Source organism: Mustela lutreola, chromosome 1, assembly GCF_030435805.1.
Source record: "Mustela lutreola isolate mMusLut2 chromosome 1, mMusLut2.pri, whole genome shotgun sequence".
NCBI lineage: Eukaryota > Metazoa > Chordata > Mammalia > Carnivora > Mustelidae > Mustela > Mustela lutreola.
In genome coordinates this window covers 34,082,935-34,106,875 of record NC_081290.1, presented here as the reverse complement: position 1 = coordinate 34,106,875, position 23,941 = coordinate 34,082,935, and the positions used below count along the sequence as shown (strand labels likewise).

The following is a 23,941-nucleotide window of genomic DNA, read 5'->3' as shown; positions in this document are numbered from 1 at the left end:
TCTGTCTATGGTACTCACCTGGCACTTTCTTAATATCTTTCTCACACAGTATCAATTCCAAGCGCTTTGCTACGCTCTCTCATTTAAAAATCATTGTGAGGGGCGCCTGGGTGGCTCAGTGGGTTAAAGCCTCTGCCTTCGGCTCAGGTCATGATCCCAGGGTTCTGGAATCGAGCCCTGAATCAGGCTCTGCATAGCAGGGAGCCTGCTTCCTTCTCTCTCTCTGCCTGTCTCTCTGCCTACTTGTGAGCTCTGTCTGTCAAATAAATAAATAAAATCTTAAAAAAAAATAAAAATCATTGTGAATCTGTGAAATATTCTTTTATCCCAACATTACAGAAGAGATGGATGTTCAGGTGAGACAATCAGTCCAAGGTCACGGTGGTAAGGCTGACATTCAGACCTGGTCTTCCGGTTTACCTTAACACCAAGGGGCTTTTTGTATTGTTAGTTACAACACCATTCATTCCCTCACCATAAATAAAGCGGATGATCCTCAAAGGAAAGGACCCATTTCATCCAACTCTGTGTTCTCATGAGAGCCTAGCAGTACTCATAACTCATGTTCATGGATTCAAGCCTCAGCTCTGAAACCATTTTTCTTGACAGCGTCTACCCCTGTGGAAGCAACCACTCACTCCTCCTTGCCCTCCGAATGCTTCTCCTGCAGGATACGCAAGCCCTACCCGCAGGGGCTGCGACTGCCACGTGTGGACCCAGAACACAGGAAGCCCTTCGCGAATGTTCACTGAATGAAATGTTTATGTGTGAGACAGTGCGGTTTCTCGACAGGGTTGCTAGGCCTTACTAAAAGAAAAGAAAAGAAAAGAACCCCATTTTCAGCTTTAGCACATACTGAGGCAAATTATTTTAAGAAGTGTGACAGAGGGGAAATGGAGAAGAACGGAGAGCGCAGGTCTCGGCTCTCTGAGCCATATCCACTTCGCTTGCTCCCCTGGGTATAGTGTTCTAGAGCTTCCAAATCATTCAATACAAATTATGATTCTGGGGTAGAGCCCAAGATTCTGCATTAGCAAGCTCCCAAGAGATGTCAAGGACACTGAGTCTCCAGACCACACATCTGAGTAGCAAAAAGTTCTAGACAGTTACGGTGAAAGTCTGCCCGTTTAGAGAGACGTAACACACAGATTAAAATAGTGAGACATAAATTCAGAGAGTGTTAACGCTAGTTATCTCTAGGTTTCTCCTTTCCACTTGTCTATAATTTCCCAGAATTTTATCATGATTCTCGCTGATGGAAATAAAATTTTAAATCCTATATATACAATTGCACTTAAAAACTGTACATTTGGACATTTCCACCCTGCGCGGCTACGTCTTTATTTAAGCCACAAATATACTTAAAAGGACTAGCTAGACTGGGGAGAGAACAGGTTGGTGAATTAGCAATTCCCCATCTCCTCATTTTAACACTTAGATTAACATAAAACAGCAATGATCCTTAAAAAACAGTCACCACCTCCAGCATTGTTTTTCTCAGGTCCCTTTCCCCTTAAAAGAAAGAGAAAGAATCCATTCAGCTGGAAGACAATAAAAGGCAGCCCAAATTAAGGACAGAAGGAGAAACTAGCAGGCACGACATACTCAATCTTTCCAAGTGGGTCAATGGAACAGCCTCAAAGTCCACAAACAGAGGTGGAAATAGGGTTCTCCCAGAAGAGGCAGGGCGGGCTGGGTTCCACTACGAGGCTCAGAGGAATCATTTAAAGTAGCACTCACTGTGCACCTGCCAGTGAGGTGGAAAGAAATGGTCCCCAGAGGAGCCCCACTTCCACAGTGTAACAAGGCGGTGTCATTAGGAAAAGGCAATGAGAGGAAAACTTTCCCCAATACCCATCTCCTTCTCTTGTCTAAGAGTCTCAGTGCTGGCCAGGGTATATTCTGTGAGTCGTAGAAGTGCAGCCAGGGGTGGGGAGTGCATTTTACACACCTACCCCAAGACTTACAACAATTCAGACACTTGCCCAGTCATAGGTGTCTGTGACTCGGGGTGAGGCCAAAACTGAAGGAGAAGACCCAGCGCCCCAGCACCCACAAGGTTCTGCCTCCTCTGCTTTCCAATTTCTTCCAACTTTCAGGGAGGACTATCCCACTGCAAGCATCAGGTATTAGTACCACAATTCCACCCATGGCCCGGACAGACTTTGTGCCTTCCAGAAATACTGTGAAATTCACTGTGACATTACCCATAGGGATGGGAACCGAATGTCCAAAAGGCTCATCGAGACAGTGGAACCAAAAATCACTTCTCCATGTCTACACAGAACAATTCAGAGGTCTTTTCACACCAAGGAAGTTTCGACTCTGGGCTCAACTGAAAACAGCAGGTCACTGTATCTCTACTGAATTCTGTGAGTCCAGTGCTGGTCTACCCAAGGCAAGTAGGCAGACACAAAGTGATTTAAAACTGCAATCACTTGAGATTCCAAAACTGACATCAGAGTCATCATCTTGACAGGGGAAATCTGAATTTATTTAAACTTACATTTATTTATTAATATTCAGTAAGGCAGCTTCCTTATTTCTTAGCAATGCATGCTGAAGTATTTCAGGGTAAAATGTCATGGTATCTAGAACTTATTTTTAAATGGTTCAGCAGAAGACGACCTATGAAAATTCATACAGATGAAGTACATAGGGAAGAATGTTAGAAATTATTAAAGTTAGGGATGCCTCGGTGGCTCAGCTGGGTTAAGCGTCTGCCTTCAGCTCATGATCCTGGGACTGAGCCCCACGTTGGGCTCCCTGCTCAGCAGGATGCCTGCTTCTCCCTTTCCTCCCCACCTGTGCACTGTCACTGTCTCTGTCTCAAATAAAATCTTTTAAAAATTATTATTATTATTATTATTAATAATAAAATTAGATGGAGTTTCCATGGATGTTCACTGTGGTATCTGTTCTAATTTTTTCTATATTTGAAAACTTAAAAGTTTAAATTTATGTCAGTCCATAAAGAGCACTGGGTACTGTATAAGGCTGATGAATTGCTGACCTCTACCTCTAAAACCAATAATATGTTATATGCTAATCAATTGAATTTAAATTTTTTAAATGAAAAATAAAAATTAATAAATTTATATATCAAGGGGCAGGGGGTGGGAGGTTGGGGAAACCAGGTGGTGGGTATTGGAGAGGGCACGGATTGCATGGAGCACTGGGTGTGGTGCAAAAACAATGAATACTATTACGCTGAAAAAAATTAATTAATTAATTTAAAAAAAAAACCTTAATGAATATAGAAAGTTGTAGATGGTGTGTGGAAAATAAATCTTAAGAAAAGGAAAAAGAAATTTATATATCCGTCAAAAATATTTACGACCTTACAGTTTTATCTCCCTTGTCCAATTATTGTCCTACCACCTTACGCTATGGTCCATCTACAGTAAATAATTTTCTTGAGAAGACATTTCCTCAAGCCTTCCCACTCTCTGTACCTTTGTGTATTATAGTCTCTCAACCTGGCATTTTCTTTCACAGGTCACTGTGCCTCTGGTCAGAGTAGATTTAATCCTTTTACATCAATCTCAAATGCTGCCTTTCCCAGGAAAACGTTCCTAACCACCACCACCACCACCCCCCACGCCCTGCACCTTTACACATCACCATTTCCTGACTCCTCACCACATTTGGCACAGTCTATCCCGCCTGGTCGAACTTGAAGCTGACATTGACCGACAGCTCCCTATGTGGGAGGCCCTGCTCTCCACACACCCACATACATACATTCTTTCATCTACTCACTTTATTCCTACCCCAGCGAGGCAGGAACTGCTACTACCCTTTTCTCACAGGTGCCAACACGGGGGTCTGAGAGGCTGCATGACTTGTACAAGTCACAAGGGTAGTAACGGGCAGTGGCGGGCTTCATTCAGACGTAGGCCTCTCTGCTTCCAAACTCTCACACACTATGGCGTGTGTCATTTGCCCAGTGGCGGGATCCATCGCAGCCACACTCTCACAACTTATCGGCAGGAAGAGCATCTGATTTGTTTATTCACTCAACAGACAAAACTGGTGGAAAGCCACCGCCGTCTGCAATAGTGATGGAACACAGCAGGGAGCAAAAAAGGGCAGTTTTTGATCCAGGTACAAACTAGGAAAATCTGAACACACTATAGACTTTGATCTCATTGCTACCTGCTGATTCATTGTAACAAATGTCCCGCAGTAATATAAGATGTTAACAATGGGGAAATGGGGTGAGAGGGTACTGAGCTGGGTACTATCTTCTTCATTTTTCTGTAAAACTAAAAATATTCTAAAAAATAAGGTCTATTTTAGGGGCACCTGGGTGGCTCAGTGGGTTAAGCCTCTGCCTTCAGCTCAGATCATAATCTCAGCGTCCTGGGATCGAGCCCTCCATCGGGCTCTCTGCTCAGCGGGGAGCCTGCTTCCCCCTCTCTCCCTCTGCCTGCCTCTCTGCCTGCTTGTGATCTCTCTAGCTCTGTCAAATAAATAAATAAACCTTTAAAAATAATAATAATAATAATATGGTCTATTTTAAAAATGGAAAAAAGAGGATGACCATGAGGTTGGTTTTCTGGATTGGCACATAAACTGCCAAAGAGTGGTCCAGCCCTCTTCGGCAAAGGGAAGGCATGCATGGGGTCTTTTGGGGGAATGACGTGGAACTAGAATGTCTGACTGAGTGTGTGGCATGAATCCCATGCATTCATATCCCTCTCCTCACCCGACCCCAACATGTTTCAGGCTCCAAGTTCTCCAGCTTAATCCACATTTTATTCATTCCCAGGAAGAGATTCACCACATCTCTTCCTTCTCTAAATCAATTCAAAGTTCTTCAAGTCTCAGAAAGACTCTAAGAAGTTTAAAAAAAAAATTTTTTTTTAAAGCATTGATATTGGGGCACCTGGGTGGCTGAGTGGGTTGGACCCTTTGCCTTCAGCTTGGTTCATGATCCCAGTGTCCTGGGATCCAGCCCCACATCGGGCTCTCTGCTCAGCTGGGAGCCTGCTTCCTCTTCTCTCTCTCTGCCTGCCTCTCAGACTGCTTATGATCTCTGTCCGTTAAATGAATAAATAAAAAATAAAATAAAATTTAAAAATAAAGCATTGATACTTGTCTTTAAAAAACAAAAACAAAAACAAAAACAAAAACCACTGAGTCCTAATTCCCAAATACAAACCCAGGACTTCAAGCATCTATCTGCGCATTAACACACTCAACCATTCCAGGCATGGTTCGTCCCTAAAGACGGGAAGTCTGCCTTTCTCTGTCCAGGCACCTCTCCCCACTCTGAGAGCTGACTCTCTCCACTGCATTTATGAGATCTGCTGGATTCACACACAGAAAGACCTTCCTGAGTATAGCCAGCCTAATAAGTCACCATGAGTAACAGTAACTCTTTGTGAGATCACCCTCCTGGAAAACTACAGAAGAGTGTCTCAGACATGCAAATATTGAACAGACACCGTCCGACACTACTAAGCACAATGGTAAGTAACAGCATTAAGAGTATTTTACTATCTGTGGTGCATTTTATAATTTAGCCTCATAAAAGTACTGTGATATTGGTGGGGAAAGACAGCACCGTTTTATAGATGAGGAAAATCGAAGCTTGTAATTGAAGTCAGAACCCCTTTAAGTCCACCACTGATCTGTTCCACTCGGGATCCTTCCAGGCCTGGCTTAGTGCCAGCTGTGTTTTTGCTCTCTGCAGCCAGAAAGACAGGACCTCTCCTGCCTTGTAATTTTCCACAGTAGTCTCCGCATCCTGTAGGCAGTCTGTCTTTCTCTGCAGGCCACTATCTACTCATGCATCCAACCTTCCAGCAGAATTATATAAACCAACTCAGGAGGAGGGCACTGCCTCCCTCATGCCTCTCCCTCCCAAGTGCTAACACAATGCCTCACACAGTGGGGGCTCCCCAAATCCAGTGGCCCATGACCACATGAGTGATTCTCTGCTGCACAGCTTACCCATGGGCAAAAGCCATGAAACAAAAACATATGCTGTTCTGGTTCTTGAAAACTAATGGGCAAGTTCAAGATGATTTTTTTTCCCCTTGACCTTAAAGCACAAGAAATTACATTATGTTTTACAACATAGCCAATAACCATAAACAGAAAATAGAGTTTCGTTTTCCCCACGAGTCCTCAGCTAGGCCTCCAACTCGGGGCCCAGAACATTCAGGAATGCGCCACAGGTCTCAGTTTTCACTGAGAGTCCGGAAAAGGGGGAGAAGAAAAATTTATTTTACCATCCATATAGCTTGAATTCCTCTTACAGGAACTACACTCAAGAAAATAACACCTAAAACTGGCTAGTGTGTATTTTTTTTCCCCACAGACTTCTTGGCCATGTTGACCATTTTTATTAGAGCATAAGACTCTCAGAACCTAAATCAAATGAAAAGTCAAATATTTACAAAAGGTCAAATCAGGAAAAAAGAATTCTTCTCTGTCCCTGTATGAAATAAAAAGCCCCTGACCTTGCACAGAGAGTGACTAATTCAGAGTTAACTGTTCCTGCCTCAAAGGAAACCCAGGCTTCTAGAGCACCCAGACATCACAGAAGTTGCTGAAAGAAGCAGTTTACTGAATGGTACTTCTGTGTCTTCAAAGTTTTAATATGTCCAACGGTGGAAAACTAAAACCATCTGGATTAAAGAAGCTAAAATTCAATGCCTGCTTTGTTTTTAACCAGAATAACCAAAATTGAAATATAGCTCACCAAGGTTTTCAATTTCTGCCTCGGTATTTTTCCTTCTGTGTCCAGCTATAAAAGAGACTTTTAAAAAATATATAAAATAAAATGTTTAGTTCTATCATCAGTTACACATGTGCTTTTGAGTTGTTGTTGTTTTTTTAATCAGGAATGAAAGATGGGATGTACAGTTATCCAAACCCTTCCCTGCACATCCTAAGGCATATGCTATACACCCAAACAACACAGAAACAGAATGTCCTCAGACTTCAGTTAATAAATTGCTTCTCTGCCCTCCCAGAAAAGTGATCACAAAATACCAGAGGGGATTTAGGATGTGTGTGTGTGTGTGTGTGTGTGTGTACACATTTGCATGTGCTCCTCTGTGGTGTGTCTGGGTGGGGTTAGGGTGGGGAAGGGCACGCAAGAGAGAGACAGAACTCATAAAAAGTATCTTAGGGTATCTCCTAAAACCCAACGTTCTACTACTTCTTTTGTTTTCCACTCTGATCTTTTCTTAGGACATTGACCCACTTAGTAACAGGCTCCCCTGTCCCCTGGCTCCTGGTTGGCTCTGCCCAGTGGAGAGGTTCCCACATGTGGGTGGGCACCCACAGGAGAACAGAAGGAAAAAGAATGATTCTCTCCCCGCAGGGTCCCGTCAGGTCACAGGTCCTGTCAGGTGAACCCCTGCAGAGAGCTCTCGGTCTCCCTATAATTGCTCCCTCTCTTAACCCCTCAGGTCCCAAATGGAAGGAGTTTGGCTGCCTCTACCCTCAGAGCCCCACACTATCTTAGTGTTTCCCCTAGATCCTGCCCAAGTTCCCAATCTGAACGTGCCACCTGTTTCCTGATGGGACCCAGACTGATACGGAGACCTAAAACATTTGAATCCTCACCTAAGAAGACAGTGTCGGTCACTACCTCGGCTTTGATCCCACTTTTAAAACAGCCTTATACCATGATGTCAAAGAGGAGTCACTCCACAATTTTGGGGGATCTTTTATAGCTAATCGTTTTGGCTGCTATACTGACATGTTTCTTTGTTTGTTGTAATCCCCAAATTGCATCATGGGCCATAAATTACACAGTAGAGGAAACATCCTTGTACTTAAGTGATCCCTTTGGTCAGCCTTATCGAGGTATGACTGACACACAGAACTGTAGGATATTTAAAGTGTACATCATGCTGATGTGGTGTACATATTCACGGTGAAGGAATTCCCCATCTAGTTAATCACCCCATTCCGTCACCTCATATTTATTTCCTTAGCCCCTCCCCCTTTTTTTGGTGAGAACATTTCAGTTCTACTCCCTCCACGAATGTCAAATATACAGTACAGTATTATCAACTATAGTCCCCGTATTTTACTCAGATCCTCAGACTTTACACACCTTATGGGTGCAGGTGGGACCGTTTTACCAACTTCTCCCTCGCTCCCTCACTTCCTGCCCCCCCTTCCCCGCTCTGAGTCTGACTTAAAAAAAAAAACCAGATTCCACATGAGTGATACTTTATAATCCATGTCTTTCTCTGTCTCATTGCCCTCAAGGGCCATCCACGTTGATGCAAATGACAGGATTTCCTCCTTTCTCGCCGCTGACAAATACCCCATTATGGATACTTACACCCCATCTTCTTTATCCATCCACCCATCGGCGGCCATTGGGCTGCTTCTGGTTCTAGGCTGCCGTGAGGAACAGAGCAGCATACGGATCCCTTCAAGATCCTGCTGTCCTTTAGATAGGAACCCAGAGGTGGGGCTGCAGGGTCATGTGATGGTATTTTTATTTCTATTTTTAGTTTTTTGAGGAGCCTCCACGCTGCTGTCCATAGGGGCTACACCAATTACGTTCCCACCAACAGTGCCCAAAAGTTCTCTTTACCATCTTGTTGGCCTTTATTACCCCTAGTCTTTTTGATAAAAGTCATCCTAACAGGTGCGCTATCTCATTTTGCTTTTGCTTTGCATTTCCCTGATTCCCAGTGATGTGGAGCGTCTTTTCACGTACTTATTGGCCGTCTGTGTGTCCTCTTTGGGAAAACATCTATGTGGTTCCCTGCCCGTTTTTTAGTTGGATTATTTGGTTTGGGGCTACTGAGTCATAGGAGTTCTTTGTATGTTTTGGATAGGAACCTTTTTATCTGAGACATGATTTGCAAAGATTTTCTCCCACTCAGTAGGCTGCCTTTTCATTTTGTGCACTGCTTCCTTTGCTGCGCAGAAGCTTTTTCGTTCACTGTGGTCCCGCTCATTTAAGGGATCATTTTAAAAACATAAGGCGGATCAAGTCAGGTCTCTGCTCAAAACCCTGCCATGTCTCTTAGAACTGACTATTTTTAAGTCCTCCTTTTGCCCCGCAGCACCCTTCCTGACCAACCACTCACTCCACCCCCATATTTGTTTTGCCGTCTCTGTATCACTCTTTCCTTTGTTCACTTGGCTCCTGCCCGGAGGGCAGCCTTGCTGTTTCTGGAACACGCCAAGTCGGCTCTCGCCTTTGCCCTTGCAGTTGCCTAGAATGCCACCTCCTGGGTCTCCACGTCGCTGCATGTCACGGATTCCTGCTCACCTGTCACCGCCCCCAGAGGGCTGTGCTCATCACCACCGCTCAAGCAGCTCTCTCTTGCCTACAGTGCTCTCTCTCCCCTTGATTCTTCTTCACTGGGTGTATTACCCTGATAGATTGCATATTTATTTGTCTATGGTCCATCTCCTCCCATGAGAACGCCTGGTCCCAGAGAGAGGCCCTGTCGGTAAGGATTACTGCTCACGCTGACTGCCTCGCACAGCCGGGGACATACAGTCCGCGCTCACTGAATACCGGTTGAATATTTCGGGGATGCCACAGAAGGAATTCTGTATAAATTAAAGATGAGTTGATGGGAAAACCTGCCATCCTGTTTGAGGTTTCCATGCTGTACATCAAAACCCACCAGATACACAGTAAACAAACAAACAAAAAAAGGAATAAATTTAAATGACTGTTTATACCAGGGCAGCACAGATTTTCGATAAAGGAGCAGACAGTAAATAACTTACACTTTGCAGGCCACAGAATCTCGGTCACATGTCTTCAGCCCTGCTGTCACAGCATGGTGGCAGCCAGATACAATACATACATCAATCAGCAGAGCTCTGGTCTAATAATCCTTTACTTATGGCACTAAAAGATGAATTTTATATCCTTTTCAGGTTTCAAAGAATATGCTTCTTTTAATTTTTTTTTTTCATTGAAACATGTGAAAAATATTCTAGGCTCACAAGCCACATAAAAACAGGCAGGAGGGCAGATCTGGCCTCTGAGCTATAGTTTGCTGACCCCTGATTTAAATCATTCCTAAGGGTGGCTTTTTTCTACAGATAAAACACATTCTGCTCCATGAATCTGTCGGATATTCGACAATTAATTAAGCATGGAACAATAACATTTGTTAAAGAACAATAAGCCGGATCAAGTTTTTTGGGTGAGTAAACATTACTAAATCCCTCTTCTACTTGACTGTTTTCCTACCCAGATTTGGGTCATCTTGAAGCACAAGCTGTGGTAAGCATTTTTTTCCTCGACTAAGTATCTTCATTTTCCATCCTCATGAAGAAATCTCATCCAGCTTCTTCTTCCTTTATAGGAAGGGGAACTGTCACAAAATGTTAGGATAAAAAGAAGAGGGTGGTTTCCCAGGCTGTGGGGCAAGGCATCGAGAGTCCACACCATGTTTTACGATTAAGTGTAAATGTGTTGCTTACAGTTTGCTTTCAAATACTTTCAAACACACCCCATTGTGTGGGCCGAGGAATGAGAACTATTTGGGTTGCAGGTACTGCTAGGATCTACGGTCATCTGTCCCCACGAGCTACAAATTTGCTGAAAAGGCCAGGCCAGAGGATGGCATGATGAAAACACGTTACTTCAACTTCTAAAACTAATAATAACACTGTATGTTAGCTCACTGGAATTAAAATTAAAACTTAAAAGGAAAAAAAGGAAACACACACACAAATATAGTCAATTGAACATTTTTTAAGAGAAAAAAATTTTTAAAAATAAACATTTTTAAAGAGATAAAGTAGGTAAAAACATGCTATGTCATGACTAGAAGCGGGTATTTTAAATTTCACTCAATTATCAGGACAATCTCATCTCTCTCACATAATAGCAATATATGAAAACGAGGAATTTGAAGAAGCACTCTTCATACTATCACTTATAAGAGTCGACCTAACATTGGGAAGAGGTGTAATTTTAACATCAAACATGTCTCTTTGACCCTAGATACACAGGAGAGAACAGGAACACTTCACTTCAGGTGTCTGGATGTTTTAAATATCCTGATGTCAGGTGTCCCAGAAATCTGATCAAGACAGAATTCAAAAGGAAAGTTCTCCACATTTATGCCCCTCATCTTCTCCAAGCCTAGGAGACGTGGAACAAAACCAAACAAAACTCATTATCACCTAATTAATTGCAGACTCCTCTTGCCCTGCCCCTTTGGAAAACAGATCTACCAAAACGTGAAGTGAAAAATTCTAAAGTTCTTTGAAAGACCTCTCGGGCTCTGTTTCTTCAAGAATTTGTTTTCTAGCTCCTTTTGTAAGTAACAGCAGACTTCAGACTGACTGTGAAAACCAGGGATGAAACTGGGCTTCAGTTAAATTCCAAGCTGCCAGGGACAGTCTCCCCAGGAAGCGGATGTGGCTGGAGACCCGGGAATCTCACGTCCATGGTCCAGTTCCCACCAGAGATGGCCCTCCACAGAGCCATCCCATCTCCAAAGGACATTCCGCGGAGCTGGGGCCTAGCCTCCTCAATGAAAGCTGATGCATCACGTCGCAGGAAGAGGTAAGAGAAGCACCTCTCCTTCATCTCACTCTTCGCTCAGTTTCTGAGGGAGATGAAAATGCTGACAAGGCACGCAGCTTCCAACAAAAATGGCCCCAGCAATGAATGACTGTGCCAAGGAATCACCACTGTCATTGCCCGGCAAGCCGGCGAGCATTCAGACAGACATTCTTTTGGGAATACCCCAGGTGCCACGAATCACCCTCTCCCAAACCTCCAGGGAGATGGGGATGCAGACACTGGGTGAGAGACCAGATCTCCTGGAACAGTCTTGGTTTCTGCTTCTGTTTGTTTGCTAAAGCTGCCGTGACCAACGTCCACGGGCTGTGTGGCTTACACACGGAGACTTCGAAGTCCGAGATGCTGTCAGTATCAACATTTGGCAAAGTTGTTTTTATCTCTCTCCTTGGCTTATAGATGTTGCCTTCTCTCTGTGTCTTCACATGGTCTTTCTGCTGTCTGAATGAGTCTAAATTTCCTCGTCCTATTAGTTCGACTGGCAAAGGTCCACCTAAGTGACCTCATTTTAACTTCACTGCCTCTTTCAAGATCCTATCTTCAAATACAGAGCCACATTCTAAGGTCCTGAGGGTTAGGACTTGAACCTGAGATTTAGGAGAGGACAAAATCGACCCTTTGACTCTGTCAGAACAACGGCCAAGGCAAATCTCTATTTCTGTTTGTTCTTTTCTTTTTAAACATTTTTCTTAAACACTTTATTTATTTATTTGACAAAGAGAGACACAGCGAGAGAGGGAACACAGGCAGAGGGAGAGAACGAAGCAGGGTCCCACTGAGCAGAGAGCCTGATGCAGGGCTCGATCCCAGGACCCTGGGATCATGACCTGAGCCAAAGGCAGATGTGTAATGACTGACCCACTGAGGCGCCCCTATTTCTGTTTGTTCTTACTAGTGCCAGAGACTAGACTTAATAGACAGGAAATTCTCACTTTTTTTTCAAAATTAACTACCTTTCCTCATGAAAAAATATTGCATTCAACAATGTCCCAACACTATTCTGATTTTGATGATCAAAAAGAGCAACACGTAATTTTTAATCCTTTATGAAATACTTCATCACCTACCAAATCCAGTCATAAAGTAGGGGTACGGGCATATCCAAAAGATATCTAAGCACCAGCTGCCAGTCCACATTTAATAAGCAATTTGTGCTGCAACAAAGATCTAAACACAGAAAAAATCAGGACATTCCCTTGACATTCATCATAATGAAAGGTCGGTGTAAAAAAAAAAAAAATACACATTTTCACTCATTTCACGTGTGCCTTTTCACATAGGCATTCTCATCTTTGCATGAAGGATTACCTATTGCTGTGTTCATCTGTACAGCCTGCTCCTGATATCAAAACGGGTTTAAAAAATAACACTGAGATCAAGACTTCTTTTCAAACCAGGTGCATAGTAATATTAGCTACACGTAATATTGTAAAGTCCTATATCTAAAGGATTGCCAAAGCCCTTTTTAAAAGAAATACCAAAACAATATCATTTATATGATTTTAATCTCAATTTAAGCCTTTTTTTTTTTTAAAAAAAAAAAAAGCATTTTTTAAAGATTTTATTTATTTATTTGAGAGAGAGACAGTGAGAGAGAGCATGGGAGAGGAGAAGGTCAGAGGGAGAAGCAGACTCCCCAGGGAGCTGGGAGCCTGATGCGGGACTTGATCCTGGAAGTCCGGGACCATGACCTGAGCCGAAGGAAGTCGCTCAACCAACTGAGCCACCCAGGTGCCCTCAATTTAAGCCTTCTAACAATTTATGACCTTATAACCTACTTTTATTGTTCAAGTTTGACTATGTTACTCCTTAAATCCATAAACATTTACTGAGATTGTATTATATAGCAGGAAGCATTCTAGGTGCTGGAGACAGATCATTAAATAAACAAAATTCATGTTGGCAAGGATGTGGAGAAAGGGGAACCCTCCTACACTGCTGATGGGAATGCAAGCTGGTGCAACCACTCTGGAAAACAGTGTGGAAGTTCCTCAAAAAGTTAAAAATAGAGCTACCCTACGACCCAGCAATTGTACTACTAGGTATTTACTCCAAAGATATAAATACAGTGATTTGAAGGGACACATGCACCTCAATGGTTATAGCAGCAATGTCCACAGTAGTCAAAATATGGCAAGAGTGCAGATGTCCACAGACAGATGAATGGATAAAGATGTGATGTATACAGACAACAAAATACTACTCAGCCATCAAAAAGAATCAGATCTTACCATTTGCAATGACATGGATGGAACTAGAGGGTATTTTACCAAGCAAAATACATCAGTCAGATAAAGACAAATACCATATATTTCACTTGTATGTGGAATTTAAGAAACGAAACAGATGAACATAGGGGCAGGGAAGGAAAAATAAAATAAGATGAAAATTGTGAGTACAGAGAGGCAAGAAAGGAAAGAAATGAAGGAAAGCAGCTAGGAGGTCCCTGGAATAATCCAGACAAGACAGAATGATGGCCTGGGTCAAGATGGCAACAACGGATACGTTCTGAAGGTCAAGTCAAGATGATTTTCCGATGGACTGCAAAACATGTCTCCATTTCTTCGTTTTCATTGATAAAAACTAAGCGCAGCCCAGGCGCTCTCCTCATTCCTAGATGGCTGGGAAAGTTTAGAATTGGCTCCCCTGTCTTCAATGCTCCCTCTCCTTTCTCTCTCTTTTTCCTACAAACTGTAGCGGGACTGGAGTTCAGAACACTCTCCAATCACTGCATCACTTGCTCCCTGTGGGTCTCTTTCCAGAGCACAGACCTACTCCGAAGTCCTCCTCCTTGTGTGCCTATGCCTGCCCAAGACCTCACGCCCTCCCATAGCTCCACCTCGGCTCTCCAATGCTCTAAATCTCAAGACAGGCCCTTCAAGGTTCACTGCAGATACTAGCTCCTTTAAGAAGTCTTCCTGAGACGGTCAAGCTCATTCAGATTTCTACCCACCTCGGGGGTCCTGAGGCATTGACCACCTGTGCCAACTGTTCCCCCATCACACTGGCCCAGCTAGACAGTGCGTCCCTAGAAAACAGGAGCCACGCCACACCCTTTTTAGCCCCATGCCACCAACTATATAAAAAGCAGCTGTAATACTTACTGAAAAGAACATCACAGCAAAGAACGAAAGAATAGCTTTTAATTATCATAAATGTATTGCCAACATACTTAAAAACTGAAGCAGTCACATAAAAATCCACATTTCTGCCTTCTCTTGAAATAGTGAAACATCAGGCAAGACTGGACCCTCATTCTTGAATAGCCATGTGGTAACTACGCCCTCCCCCCCCCACCCCCACTTTACACTCCAGTTCACTTGTTTACTTTTCTGTCAGGTCCTGACAGGTATCTGAGTTTGTAATCCCCATATTAGACACTAGTTACCATGAGTTCTTAAAGTATCAGGTTCTTGTGGGAACTAAGTATTTATTGAAGGTAATATCAGTTTCTCTCATGATATCCAGTGTCATTCGTACTGTTTCAGACTTTTCTATATTATAAACATAATCAATTGCATCCAGATAAACACACTATTTCAGAAACTGTCTCCTTAATTTCTCTAAAGATTACAATTTCTACACTATGATTCAAGTACCTTAAAACATGGGAATTCTATTTCCTGACATGACTCAGTATAAGAGGGACAGATATCAGTACACAAACTACACAAAAAGGAAGACAAGACAAAAATAAATATTACTGATCCTGATGAGCTACTCATCAAACCATTTTTAAGAAAAAGAAGAAGTTAGTAAAATTCTTCTGAATCTAACAAAAATACAAGGCTTTGCTGATTTTTTAAAAATGAAACATCAGGTATTAGAGACTAAAATACATATAGATAAGTGGTATTACCATGGGTCTATTCTCCAGAGCACCATTGTCTACATTCTTTAAAAAAAAAAAAAAAAAAAAAGGTGGGGGTGGGGTGCTGGCGCTCCTAGGTGGCTCAGTGGGTTAAGTCTCTGAATTCAGCTCAGGTAATGGTCTCAGGGTCCTGGGATGGAGCCCCACATCAAGCTCTCTGCTCAGAAGGGAGCCTGCCCCCCCAACCCCCCTCCCATCTCTCTGCCTGCTTCTCTGCCTACTTGTGATCTCTGTCAAATAATACATAAAATCTTTTTTTTTTTTTAATGGTGCGCTTGGGTGGCTCAGTCAGTTAAGCAACTGCCTTTGGCTTAGATCAGGATCTCAAGGTCCTGGGATCACGCCTCAAGTAAGGCCCCCTGCTCAGCAGGGAGTCTGCTTCTCCCTCTTCCACTGCCCCTCCTCCCTGCTGGTATGCTCTTGCTTTCTCTCAAATAAATAAATAAAAATCTTCATTTAAAAAAAAAAAAAACTTAAGGAGTAATTATTATTGGGAGAGTTTAAAGGACTTATCTCCTTTGACCTATGGCCTGTGTCTAGGGGTTTTAATTAAGAGAAAAGCAAATCGAGACACAGAAGTCCAAAGATAACTTAAAAGGCACCCTGGCTTTATCTGTGCATCAGTCATTACTTCTACTCCAAGCAGGCCTGCCTTTCTTAGCAAACAGCTTGCCTGATTAGCAATCAGATTTGAGAGACTTTCATGACCACCTCTAGCCTTGTGGGCTGAAAAGCAAACATAGTTCAGTTCAAAGCCCATATTTAAAGCAAACAAACTGAGCATAAAGGTACACTTTCAGACACACTCCAGCAAGATGGGATTCTTTGTCCTTCGAATCACATTTGGTAAATATCTTTCTTTCTCTTGCTCAATTCAATGCTTTAACTAATAAACTTTCAAGGGAATGTCTGCTGGCTTAGCACATACTTGACCACTTTTCCCACAAAGATCATCCCCTTCCTCGGCATACAAAGAGGACAAGAAAGTCTGACAAACGAGTATTAGAGAAAAATGTGCTGTGTTTTTAAAAACGCTTAATAGGGTTTTATAAATTGCATTCAAACACAATGAAGGAAAATGGTCCGTGACCATACTACCTGGTTAGCTCCTGATTCATTTTTAAAAGGAAAGAAGAAGGAGAAATGAACCTGATTAGAAAACTCAAATACAGAAAAGAAAGAAAAAAGAAAAATCTTCCAGCATATTAACATTCATATCTTTTTAAAGAAAAAGTATATATATCAGCATATATATCTTTTTAAAAAGATTTAGACAAAAGAGAATGGTATTCATATGATTCTGTAAAATGTTCTTTTCATACATGAATACATATAAGTATGTGTAAGTATATACCATTATTACATTATATATTGTATTTTAGATACAAGATAATTTCAAATCAGCACACAGACTCCATGCTATAAACATGTTATATTGTAACTTGTACAAATATCTTGGCATAATTTTAAGTGAGCCTATTTATGAAATTGCTGGTGATTTTAAATTTTGAAATATATTGCCAAATTGCTCTTCACTGGTAGCTATTTTAGAAGATAATTTAATCTCAAACAGTAGTCCCCTTTCTGTATGGTTACGGGTACCAAAACTGACCTGCTTTGTTTCAAACTGTATCACAGGTCAGACAACCAACCCATCGCAGGCTAAGCCAAGCTCTTGCAGACGACAGAGATTACAAGAACCAAGCTGGAAACATCTTATAGCACAGATGAAGGTTGGGGATCACAGCTTTGTAAAGGTTTTACGTGCCTGACCTTTTACTTCTTTCTACATTCTTTGTCTAAGACACAACCTCAGGAAAAGAAACGGGCTACAGATGAGAATTAATGTCTCATAGGTATTTGTCTTAGTCCCTTTTGGCTGCCAAAACCAAATACCACAAACTGGATGGCTTATAAGTAACAGAAATTTATTTCTCACAGTTCTGGAGGCTGGGAAGTCCCAGAATATGGTGTCAGCACAGTTGCCTTTTAGTTAGGGCCCTCTTTTTGGTTCACAGCTGGCCCTCTCAATGCATTTTCGCGTGGCAGAGAGGGATTTCTCTGGAACCTTTTTTGTAAGGCACGAATTCCATTCATGAAGGCTCGACCCTTATGACGTGTACCTCCCAAAGTCAACACCTCTTCACACCATCATCTTTGGAAGCCAGGATTTCAACATATAAATTGTGGGGGGCCATTTAGACCATAGCAGTACTTAACTATGAATACTAGCAGTTGAAAATACCAAGGAAGCAAAAGAGAGACTGGAGTCTCAAACCATCAGAGAGGTGAACATGTTTGTTGGTCCCTCACCACTGTCCACTTCTAGAGAGCTCCCATGATAGCTCAAAGAAGCTGGAAGTTCTCAAACAATGAGTGCAGAGTGGGGATGTGGGATAGTTAGGAACGTCCACAGTTTTCCCTAATTACTTCCTTCTCTGAGAAACTGGCTGCGAGTGTCTGATCCCCCTCACAACCAGATCCCTCTGGGTAACTCACAGCAAGTTCAGAGTGTGTGGGTGGGCCACATCCCTTGGCTATAAAACCTAGGATTTCCCAAAACATGCCCTGAAGAAACAAGGAAGGTCTCAAATACACAACCTAACCCTACACATAAAGGAGCTAGAGAATGAACAACAAAGAAAGCCTAAACCCATCAGGAGAAGAGAAATAATAAAGATCAGAGCAGAAATCAATGAAATAGAACCCAAAACATGCCCTGAATTTTTATTTCTGCCTCTGAGAGTCTGATTAGATATCTTTCTCAGGTAAAATGGCTTGAAAACACCCATCCACGGATAATAACTTCCTACCTCCTAATTTATCAAAAATAACAAAATGATATTTCTCCAAATTAATCTGCATCCATATCCATCCCTTGCTCCTTGGAAATTCCAAAGCATTCTACTCATCTGGTTCCCTGGGCCTTTATTATATCACTAATTATAAAAATAATGAAAGATACATGAAGAAAGAGATACACATATAAAGAGAGTTTCCATAGGTCAATCACTTTTTATAGGCAATGCTTTCATTTATACCTGTACACAACGGTGCCTAAGAAAAAAAAAATTCATATTCAAATTTAAATGAGGAGATGTGAGACTTCAATAAGACCATTTGATCTCACTGATCCTAAGCTTCTTTATCTATAAGATAGATACTGAATGCCTCTCTGCCATCCGATTGCTGTGAGGCTCAAATGAAGCCTTCCACCCTAACCCATCAAAAGCTCTAAAAGCGCTTAAGTACTTAGCATACTGGACACACTATTAAAAAAAAAAAAAAGTTAGCTCTCCCAAAAGGGCTTCCATTCTGACTGTCTTTCCCCCAGGATATTTCATTTTATTCCCTCCAGCAACTACCAAAGTAACATTGCACATAGGACACATTCACTGGAATTTAACTGAATTGTTCTGACCTAAGTAGAACTAATTCAGCATTTCTTATTACTCATAAATTCATGCCTGCTCAAGAGCACCAGTCATTTTGGATCCAATTTTAGAAACACTGAGGGCCCAGCGTCCTGGTTCGACGCTCCACTTTTTATTTCTGAGGTGAGCCTTTTGTAAAAATCGTTAATATCCTCTTACTTTCTTCGCTACTGTCATTCTTTGCCCAGACACTAGAAGTCAACCACAGCATTAACAAACCATCTGCAAACTTATATCTTCAAGAGAATCACCCTTATGAAACCAGACACAGAATAGTTACTAAGATTCTAAAATCTGTCCTCAAAGGGCCTCAGCTGCATGAGGACTGCAGGAAAAACCATTTTCTTCCATTCTTAAAATGGATACACTAGCAAATTACACAGAGCAATTTCTTAATGATAGCTAGACTCATGTTGATACTCATGTTTCAAATAAATTACTGGCTTGGATACTGTCTATATATAAAAACACCCAGCAGACTATTTCTGTTAATGAATGAAGTGGAAGATCAATTCTTATTGGAGCAGATAATAATCAATCTGGCAGATAATAGCAGATAATAATCAATCCGAAGTTATGAACAGTTACCGTGTCATGAATATAGATCTTATTCAGACCATGTCATCACATAAAATGTTTTATTCATTACAGGTCAATATAGGACTGAGAAACCACTGCTTGTTCTTATAGTAGTAATTACATTAAAATAAATAACAATTGATTATAGGTCACTCAAGTATGGTATCTTTGAAGGCTTCTCAAGGAAACTTGATAATTCAGATTATTTCACATAAAAACTAGAAAGACAAGCAAAAAATCAAAAAAGATGTGAGATGCCAAACTCCATTAATATATTTGTCATAAACATCTCCACCACACATTGACACAAAAATGTGGTTTCTCCTAACAAAAGCAAGTTCCAAACACTCTTTTCACTACTGGCTCACTGAATGTGATGAAATTGATCTGATTTTGCTTCATCGGCAACCAAACGATAATAAAAGACCAGAGCCTTCACAGATGTCACTGTACCATGACTCAAATTTCAGAGATTCAAACACTGTGAACCCCGAACATCATCCAGCATAAGGCTCTCCATAAAGTTAAGAAGTTACTATTACCCATCCATATTTCGTTTTAGCTCTCTAAGAAAAACAAGACCGAAAACATATTTTCCTAGAACATTGTTACATACTACTGGCCTCACAGGATCCATTCAGCATTCTGCAAATAGGTCACGAAGACTTTGAAAAGGCATCAAAGAGAAAGAAAAGATTTAAAGGAATGGCAGGGTTAAAAGAGCCATGATGCCTACCTCCTGAGTCCTAGAGTTGTTAAGTGGAAGCTTACCTATGGCTTTCCCTTTTATGTTTTTAAAAAGATTTTATTTATTTATTTATTTATTTGAGAGAGAGAGAGAGAGAGAGAGCGCGAGCTGTGGCGGGGGGCGGGGGGTCGTGTAGAAGCAGAGGGAGAGGGACAAGCAGACTCCATGCTAAGCACAGAGCCTGAGGCAGGGACTCCATCCCACAACCCTGAGATCATGACTTGAGCCAAAATCAAGAGTCGGATGCTTAACCAACTAAGCCACCCAGGTGCCCCTGGCTTTTTCTTTTAAATGAACAATGAAAAGAATAATCCCACGTTGCTCTATGGATGCATTTTTATGCGGTGACATTATCAGCCAAAGGACAGCCAAAGAAAGCAAAGGGGCAGGTGACATGCATGTCTGCTCCCATCATGGTAGTCTACCCAGGCAGAAATAAGAAGCTTGCCAAGAAAGAGCAAGAAGCAGAGAAGATATCCTGAACTGAGCCCTTTGGAAATGGGGAAGCATGGCTTGACCATAGAACTGTTCCTAACAGAACTGCAAGAAAACATATTCTAGATCTAATTTTGATTTTAATACTCAATTAAAGCCCAGAGGCAGAAGTTAGCTTCCAGCGGTACTTGAGAGAAAAGAACTGTCTCTGATTTTTACGGAGACCAAAATTTTATGATTTTTCAAATTAAAAATAAGTCATCCCCCAAACAAAATTATAACTTAATGACAAAACAAAAGGGCCAACTAGAATCCAAATGTCACCAAAGAAAGCACTGATTTTTTTTCCTTCTAAATCACACCTATTCACGATTTTTACAGAGTTGTAATTAAGGAAGAAATAAAAATTTGCAGTCTTCATGCTTCCGATCCAATTATTTTAATGTCTGCACAGTTGCTTATTGAGAACTCTACTAACTCAAAGACAAAAAGAGCCAAGGTAAATATAAAAAAAATGGCATTTTAATTGAGCTATGAAAAATGTTCAGTTTCTATGAAACATAAAAGTGTACTCTGTTACCAAAACCCAAAACATTTTATTTCATAGATTTTCCATTTAATAAAATGTTTTGTGAAATGTATCATTTTATGTAAAACTAGACCCAATTCATATAATCATTAATGAAAATTCTTGAAATTCTTGAGATAATATACCAAACTTGCAAATCCTTCAGTCAGTAGTTATTGGTAATGATTAAGATAGAAGTAATGGAAAATTTTAATGTTTTATTCCAATGGATAATGCTCACCATCTTTATGAAAAACAGAGCATTTTTAATTTAAAGTAATGCATACAGTAATCTAGAAAATCCATCTAAATTGGTTTGCATTCTCTTCTCCCATTTCAGATTTCCACATTTATCCGAAAGAAAAATAACCAAAGACTAGTACTTCTAAGAGAGTGATTCAAATAGGAATAGAGAGGAAAAGAAGCAAAGATATGATAGTAAAAATAAAGAGAGACATATTGCGACTTAACCCCATTTCTTAGGCAAAACTTTTTCACAAAAAAAAAAAAAAACCTGCATTGCAAACCTAAGTAAAGTATAATATGGAACAAGTGTAAGGACAGGCACAAATAATCAATGAAACAGAGGGTTCTGAGAGAAATTCTTACATTTATGGTCAAATGATTTCCTACAAAGGTGCTAAAATATATCAAAAGGTAAAAGACAGTCTTCTCAGCAAATAGTTTTGAGACACTTGGATAGCTGCGGAAGGAAAAAAAATAAACATATACTTGAACCTCACACAATACCCAAAACTTAACCCCAAACGGACCAAAGCCCTAAGTCTAAGGACTAACATGACAAAAGTTCTAGAGAGAAACACAAGGAGAAAAACTTCAGTGACCTTTAGTTAGGTAGAGAATACTTAGAAACATCAAAATCATGAATTTTAAAAGAAAAGACTGAAGAATGGAACTCATTACAATTAAAAACTTTTAGAACTCAACATTCAAAAAATTAATAATCTAATTAAAATGTGGGCAGAAGACCTGGAAATGACCAACAGACACATAAAAGACACTCAATATCACTGATCATCAGGCAAATACAAATGAAAACTACAGTAAGATATCACCTCACACCGGTCAGAATGGCTAAAATCAACAACACAAGAAACCACAGGGGTTGGCAAGGCCGTGGAGAAAGAGGAACACTCTTACACTGTTGGTAGGAAAGCAAACTGATGCATCTACTCTGGAAAACAGAATGGAGGTTCCTCAAAAAGTTAAAAATAGAGCTACCCTACGACCCCGCGATTGCACTACCAGATACTCACCCAAAGAATACAAAAATACTAACTCAAAAGAAATACATGTACCCTGATATTTACTGCAGCAATATGTATAGTAGCCAAATTGTGGAAATAGCCCGTGCCCATTGACTGAATGAATAAGGAAGATGTGATATGCAGAGACGATGGAATATTCCTCAGCCATAAAAAAAGACTGAGACCTTGCCGTTTGCAATGTCATGGATGGAGCTGGAGAGTATAATGCTAACTGAAGTTAAGTCGGTCAGAGAAAGACCAATACCATATGAATTCACTCGTGTGGAATTTAAGAAACAAATGAGCAAAAGAAAAAAGAAAGAGAAGCAAGCCTCTTAACTACAGAGAACAAACTAATGGTCATCAAAGGGGAGGTGGGTAGGGGGATGGGTCAAGCAGATGATGAGCCCTGGGTGTTGTACGCAAGCGCCGAATTACTTTATGGTACGCCTGAAACTAGTATCACACTGTATGTTAACTGGAATTTAAACATATTCTTTTGAGCTTCAAGGATAGTACTAGGAAAATGAGAAGCCACAGACTGGGAGAAAATATGTGCAAATGATGTATCTGATAAGGGACTTAGAGACAAATAACTTAATATGAAAATAAGTGAAGAATTTGAACAGGTATTTCCCTAAAGAAGATACAGGAGTAGCTAAGAAGCTCACCGACTGTGTAACTAACTTGATGATAAGGAGATAAGTTTCATAGTTATCATCTTCTGTTCTTTTCAAAAGCTACATAATAGGATGATTTCATTAGTAACTCCAAAGCTCGTTACTTTGTATTTCTCGTATCAGAGCCAAGTTTTCAAATTCCTGTAAAATATAATGGTAATAACATCCAGACTGAACAAGAAATGAAACTATCTCTACTTCCAAACGACATAATCTGGTATACAGAAAATCCTAAGGAAGTCGCAACACAATAAAAAACTGTCTGTACTGATAAACAAGTTCAAGGCTTAAGGAAACAAGATCAATTTATAAAAATCAACTGTATTTCTATATTCTGGCAATGAACACTCTGAAAATGAAATTTTAAAAATGATTCCATTTATGAAAGTAACAAAAAGAAAAAAATACTTAGGAATAAATTTAATAGCAAAGTGCAAGATTTGTTGCCTAAAAACAACAAAACACTGTTGAAGAAATTTTAAAAGATCTAAGGGCACCAGGGTGACTCAGTCGGATGAGTGTCTGACTCTTGGTTTTAGCTCAGGTCATGATCTTGGGGTCGTGGGATCAAGCCCCACATCAGGCTCCCTGCTCAGTGGGGACTCTGCTTAGGATTATCTTGCTCCCTCTCTCTTTGCCCCTCCCTTTATCGCTCTCTCTAAATAAATAAATCTTAAAAAAGAAAAGGATCTAAATCAATGGAAATATATCCCATGTTGATGAATCAGAGCTATTTTGGTTTTTTCCAGTTTGTTTTTTTGAGAGAGAGAGAGCGCGTGCACGCGCGCGCACACACACACACACACACAC

At 40.9% G+C, this 23,941-nt stretch overlaps 1 protein-coding gene and 1 long non-coding RNA gene across 14 annotated transcripts in view; one reads left to right on the top strand and one right to left on the bottom strand.

The window, feature by feature from the left end:
- APBB2 (amyloid beta precursor protein binding family B member 2) overlaps window positions 1-23,941 on the bottom strand; it is a 368,905-nt gene that overhangs the window by 269,539 nt on the left and 75,425 nt on the right. The window lies entirely within an intron of this gene.
- The window catches only part of LOC131824664 (uncharacterized), a 35,923-nt gene continuing 17,403 nt past the window's right edge, over window positions 5,422-23,941 (top strand). The window contains exons 1-3 of one of the 2 annotated variants that reach the window (XR_009350923.1): window positions 5,422-5,477; window positions 10,054-10,157; window positions 17,058-17,152. This is a non-coding gene — a long non-coding RNA (uncharacterized LOC131824664). The remainder of the gene's footprint in view (window positions 5,478-10,053; window positions 10,158-17,057; window positions 17,153-23,941) is intronic. The other variant, XR_009350924.1, reaches the window with a different exon arrangement.